This window comes from Copadichromis virginalis, linkage group LG3 (assembly GCF_057382275.1).
Source record: "Copadichromis virginalis isolate Kocher_CV1m ecotype Utaka linkage group LG3, C_Virginalis_male_GT1.1, whole genome shotgun sequence".
Taxonomy (NCBI): domain Eukaryota; kingdom Metazoa; phylum Chordata; class Actinopteri; order Cichliformes; family Cichlidae; genus Copadichromis; species Copadichromis virginalis.
The window spans coordinates 15,157,150-15,164,071 of record NC_140620.1 but is presented as its reverse complement, the minus strand read 5'-3'; positions in this window follow the sequence as shown (position 1 = coordinate 15,164,071).

The window sequence follows — 6,922 nt, the reverse complement described above, 5'->3', positions numbered from 1 at the left end:
AAATGTGGAAAAGCTGGAAAGTGATCCTGCAGTAACATTGAGGAAGGCTACAGGGGTGTACGAGGTGCTCAACAGATTTGGCTCAATACAGGAGCAAGCTTGCAAAATAATGTACATAATCTGGCAGATAAAGGTTAAGAGAGACAAACCGCCAAGGGGAGACCTGTGTGCTCTTGTGGATTTATCAGATAATGTCTTTTGTACAGTTGACATTGTTTTGTCTGTCTGAAGAATGCATTTCACCATGTATAAGATAAATGATGAGTACAATGATTGCTAATACATTCACTAACTATATTCTGTTGCAGCAAAGTGATGTGGGTGACATGGCCAAAAACTGTCACGTGGTTAACTGAGTTGTGTGTAACCTCTTTTATCAATTAAAGAGTGAGGCGGACATGCAGGAATTGGAGTTACTTGGACAGGCGAGTGGCAACACTGCCCTCCTTGATGCTCCCCTTGCAAGTGAAACATACACTGGTGTCTGTGTGGTTGCTTTCAGTAACAGTTTCTGTTCATCAGTAGGGTTGACTTAAACCCAACAAGCAGTCTCACGTATTTGTTTAATATGTGCATTGAAGGACATATCCTGGTCAAAAATGACTCCAAGGTTCCTCCAGTGTTACTTTCTCGTCCCTGTCAGTACTCTTGCTGCACCCTTTGGTCAGATAGAAGAAGTGGTATCCAGAAGTTCTACCAGTAGCTGGACTGAAAGGGAGGCACTAATCATGGCAGGGCAGGAAAAAGCTCTGAGCACAAGATCCACAGAAGCTGGGGTCTATTTCCCTTTTCTCACCTCTGCGGAGGGTCTTTCCTTCAAGCTTGGGTCCTCTACCAGAGGCCTGAGACCTTGAGGGTCATGTGAAGTATCTTAGCTCTTATAGAAATTTCCGATATTGTTCCTGGGAACCCCCTAGCTTGGGAGTCACCACACCTATTGCTCCAATTATCTTGAGTGATTTCCAGTGCACATGCACGAGAAAGGAGGAACCACAAATTACAGAAATGACAAAAATGTTCCAATGAGTTACTTGTATCCATGATGTATTACTGTACGGTCTTTACCGGGTCTTTACCTTACAATATAAAGCGCCTTGAGGTGATTCTTGTTGTGATTTGTATAAATAAAATAATTAAATTGTATTGTCAGTAGTACATAAGTAAAATAAACATAAACAAAAGATAGTGTGATAGCCAGTCTTCATCCACTGAGATTACAGCCGATACAGGTGTAGATCAAACGACAATGCCACGAGTTTTCAACTCATACTGGCGAATTAGCTCTAGCTGCTAATTGTTAGCTTCAAGGTTATTGCTACCAATGAATATATACTAATGACACATAAAGGGGGTTAATGGACAACTTTCCTACATTCTCTGTAACCCCGTTGACTTATCTTTAAACACAGCTCAAGTTATTTACTCTCTTGTATCTGCTTACCTGCAAATGTATAGACATAGTACATTGTTACACCTTTGTACATAGTCTCACACAGCTCTTGTTAGGCACTGCATTATGGTTAGTGGCCGGGCTTGTTTACTACTGTGAGAGCTGCTCATTTCAGGAGATACTCCCTTTTATGTGGTAACGGAGGAATAACTACCCTTCCAGTACTGTCTTATTGGAGACTGGGGCACACATTATTTTTACAACAATAAAAAAATAACATATTTGAACAATCAGAACATTTTAAATAAATATTATATTGTAAATAAAATGGGGGATGTGATGTTTTTGTCCATAATGCCTCTCTTGTCCTACAGTATTTATAGTGAAACATCTCCCTCTAGTGGCCATATATAAACATGTGTGAGGATGGTGTTAATGTAAAATGTGAATCAGTGTTCCAGTCAGTCATCAGTGTGTCTCTGCACAGCTGTAATTAAAATGTGTTCAGAGGGCCTCAGTGTCTGAATGGTTCCAGTTCAGCTCCATAACAGCAGCGTCCCTGGTTTGATTCCTGTGTTTCAGCTCATATCTGCCTCTCTCACTGAGGGGGGCGTACATATACACACACACTAACCACTAACTCTATTTGAACCAATAGAAAAGCTGGTGCTCAGAGGAAGAGGGCGGGCTTTACTTGGTGTCAGTGACAGAAATGAAAAAAAGCTCAAATGAGTGAGAAGGACGATGAAGGAAACATCTGTGCTGTGTCTGCTCTGTAAGTAGAATCTCTGTGTTTGTTTGAATTCTTGTACTTTGACTGTCTGCTCTCCTGATAACTGATGATGGAGGAGAAGACATAAAAAACAAATCAGGCTGAATTCAAGTTCAAAACACCACGAGGACCAACTGCAGGTCTGAACTGACTCTTTATCTTTGCTCAGGAGTCGAGGAAACACAGCAGGCAGTGAAAAGATCAAATCATTCACTCATATCAACACAGCTGCACAGTGGACACATGAGTGTACTGTGGTTTCTTTTAGGAGTAGAGGACATGTTGTATTATATGAACAGTGTAGTCAGTGCACATATTTATGATCACAACAATTACATTCAGTGCTGTTTCTGAGATTTAAAAAAATAATAATTAAATTTGAATAGAGGAGCTAGAACAGTATAAACTGTAAGAATATACATATGGGATGTTCTGTTTTACTATTACACACTTCCCCATCTTTTGTTGTCCAAATGTTTTTGAAACATATTCCTGTCATCAAATAGAAAATGAGCAGATATACCAGAGAGAGTTTGTGTGTTTGTCAGCTGTTTGTGTGGAGTTGATTTGAAATGACACTCAAATCAACCTGAGTGTCATTTCTCTTTAGTTCTGATCTCACTGCTGAGCTGCTCAACAAACCAAGGTCAGTAACCTTCTTCTGTCACAGTTTAGACCTCAGAAATGTGGTAACACTTTATTACACGACCTGCGAATAAGGCACAAGTACCCAATACTTGCATGCAATTTGTGGGCAACAAGGCGCAACTACCCTGCAACAAGAAAAGTGATTATGATAGTTTTAATTTTATAGATAATATATAAGACAGACTTAATAGTGAAACTTCCATTATGCAGAAAATTACTTAAGCAGAACCAGTAATTACTCGGGTTGCTGCAATACTAAAAATTATTTACAGAACAATCTGTATCTCTTTCCCTTTAAAATACATGGAAGTTTGAAAATAGATGAAATTACGTCACTCCATAACACGGGCCACAACCCAGTAAGTACTTACAGTACTTGTTTCATTGTTTCTTGCAAAAACCTGATTTGTTGCCCGCAAAATGCACATAAGTACAGGGCACTTGCGCAGTATTCGTGGGCAATACATGTATCGCTACATATTTAAAATACAAAATATGAGTAACTGTATTCCGTTACGGTTCTTGTTTAAAAAGGTAGTAATCAAAATACAGTTACTTATTTTATGCAATAAGAGACTCTAATGCAGGGGTCTCGATCTGGTGACTGTACACTGTGTTCATGTCATTCAACGCCTCTCTCTGTCTCTCGCTAGCAAAGTTGACCCAGACAACAAAGTAAAGCTACTTTTCGGCTACGAGCCAGAGCATTCAGAATACATTATACTCATTGAGTAATATAACAGAACACATTATAAATACATTTTGGGGCACATATTCTGTAATCTGTTGTGGAATACATTTTAAAAGTAACCTTCCCAACACTGGGTTATTTTATAAAATGTAGCTAGAAATGCCTGCCAGTCCTGATATTGTTAATCAAAAAATGTATGCATTACACATTACAGATAGTAGTTTGTTATAATACTCAATACATTACCATGTTACCCTGTAAAACAGGGGTGTCAAACTCAAATACACAGTGGGCCAAAATTCAAAACTGGAACAAAGTCACGGGCTAACGTTAATATTTATTGAAAAAAAAAATCTTCCTCCAGATATAAGAATTAATCTTTTCTTATGGACTCAAATAAGTTTTGCTGGAAAACTGAATATGGAACAAGCAAAGCTTTATACCAAACAATATATACAGTGGGGCAAAAAAGTATTTAGTCAGCCACCGATTGTGCAAGTTCCCCCACTTAAAATGATGACAGAGGTCAGTAATTTGCACCAGAGGTACACTTCAACTGTGAGAGACAGAATGTGAAAGAAAAATCCATGAATCCACATGGTAGGATTTGTAAAGAATTTATTCGTAAATTAGGGTGGAAAATAAGTATTTGGTCACCTCAAACAAGGAAAATCTCTGGCTCTCACAGACCTGTAACGTCTTCTGTAAGAAGCTTTTCTGTCACCCACTCGTTACCTGTATTAATGGCACCTGTTTGAACTCATCATCTGTATAAAAGACACCTGTCCACAGCCTCAAACAGTCAGACTCCAAACTCCGCCATGGCCAAGACCAAAGAGCTTTCGAAGGACACCAGGAAAAGTATTGTAGACCTGCACCAGACTGGGAAGAGTGAATCTACAATAGGCAAGCAGCTTGGTGTGAAAAAATCAACTGTGGGAGCAATCATCAGAAAATGGAAGACATACAAGACCACTGATAATCTCCCTCGATCTGGGGCTCCACGCAAGATCTCATCCCGTGGGGTCACAATGATCATGAGAACGGTGAGCAAAGATCCCAGAACCACACGGGGGGACCTGGTGAATGACCTGCAGAGAGCTGGGACCAAAGTAACAAAGGTCACCATCAGTAACACACTACAACGGCAGGGAATCAAATCCCGCAGTGCCAGACGTGTTCCGCTGCTGAAGCCAGTGCATGTCCAGGCCCGTCTGAAGTTTGCCAGAGAGCACATGGATGATACAGCAGAGGATTGGGAGAATGTCATGTGGTCAGATGAAACCAAAGTAGAACTTTTTGGTATAAACTCAAGAAGAATACTGAGTTGCATCCCAAGAACACCATACCTACTGTGAAGCATGGGGGTGGAAACATCATGCTATGGGGCTGTTTTTCACTGCTCTCGAGAAGATCTGCATGGAGGAATGGGCCAAAATACCAGCTACTGTGTGTGCAAACCTGGTAAAGACCTATAGTAAACGTTTGACCTCTGTTATTGCCAACAAAGGTTATGTTACAAAGTATTGAGTTTTATTTTTGTTATTGACCAAATACTTATTTTCCACCCTAATTTACGAATAAATTCTTTACAAATCCTACCATGTGGATTCATGGATTTTTTTTTCACATTCTGTCTCTCACAGTTGAAGTGTACCTCTGGTGCAAATTACTGACCTCTGTCATCATTTTAGGTGGGGGAACTTGCACAATCGGTGGCTGACTAAATACTTTTTTGCCCCACTGTATATTAGCTGTATAATACCAGTAGGCCAGCTCTAATAGTAATTTGGTATGGCTTCGCGGGCCAAATGTAATTAGGCGGCCAGAGTTTGACACCTATGCTATAAAATGACCTGAAATACACAGCCTCATAATTACCATTTAACAAAGATAAAAGCTAAGGCTACAGCCACACACAACAATACACTTAATGAGGACACATTAAGTGATTTGTATTGGTGATATTTCACTTAGCATTTGTGTACAAATACAACACAAAATAAAGATGGAAACCGGTGCAAAGACACTTTAAAGTGATTACCACAGTGATTCTGTAGAAACATGAACAGGTAGAAATGGAGGCTGCAGCCTGACTACTGATCAGTTTGTTACCTGTTGAAGTTCAGCATCTGGCTGCTGAGCTGGGGTCAGCATTCACTCAGCTTTAACATTACTCTGGATTCCTGGCTATATATCTCCACAGTTTACAAAAACTACAACTACTCTCTTCCTCCTGCCTATGGACTGAAATTAGTTGACTGTAGCACAAATGTGCCGAAAAAATGTAATTCTTTAAAAATATGGAAAATTAAAAGAACAAAAAACATTCTTTGATTGTTTTTTTCTTTTTCAATTCAATTTTATATTAATCCCATAGAGTCAAAACACAAAGCACATTATACTGTAAGATAAAGACTCTACAATAATACAAAGAAAATCCTTACAATCAACCCCGTTTGAGCAAACATTTGGGAGAGAAATACTCAGGAAGAAACCGCCAGGAGGACACAAGTTAAGGAGGGCTGCCTGTCTGCTGCTTTATGCGTGAAGGCCAGAAGACACCAAACATGCAAGTTATTAAAAAACAACAACTCCACCCTTCTAACAGTATTAAACGGGTGAAATCTACGGAGAACAATTTTTGCATCAGACTATAAACACATAAAGTTTGACATTTTAACGTAGGAGTGAATTCAATTCAGCACAATACAACACTCACTGTTAAGTCAGATTGTTGAATGTTGCCATTGTGCTTCTTAAATTTGTAAAGTTTTAGTTCAAACTACAGGATCAAGACATTCCTTTGTCCCCCTCCCTCTTAAGGTTCTGGGAGGAGGCTGTAGTGTTTTATCACAAGCACATCCCTTGTGAAGATTCTGTTTGATTTTGCTTCCTGATTTTATTATCCTTTTGGTGAGCAGGAGGTCACACACAAACACAAGTTCTTGCACATGCATACACGTGCACACACATAAACACGCATAGGGCCTTGTCTTCACAACCAAGGGGGGTTTTACGGAGGGAGGTGCTGTGATGTGTATTGTAACAGTTTGTCATTAAAAAGGTTGCGAGGACAGCTGCTCTTTAAAGTATTTGGGCTAGAGACAGGTGAGGAGCATAGCTCCACTGCCTGGTTCTGACCAAAGCCTTTCCTCGTTAGCGAGTTAAAGACCAGTTAAAGATGTTCTGTCTTGATTTCGCTCATCATGAGGAATAAGTCTCTTAACTAGCGGGGCCTGTGGAAACATACACTCACCATCAAGGTGCTCAATATGCTTCATAATGAGAGAGAGAACTCTACAAAGATGAAAAGAAAACCACAACAATCAGACAACCCCCTTTGAGCAACCACTTTGGCGACAGTGGAAGTGAAAACCTCCCTTAAAGTGGGAAGAAACCTTCAGCAAAACTAAACTCA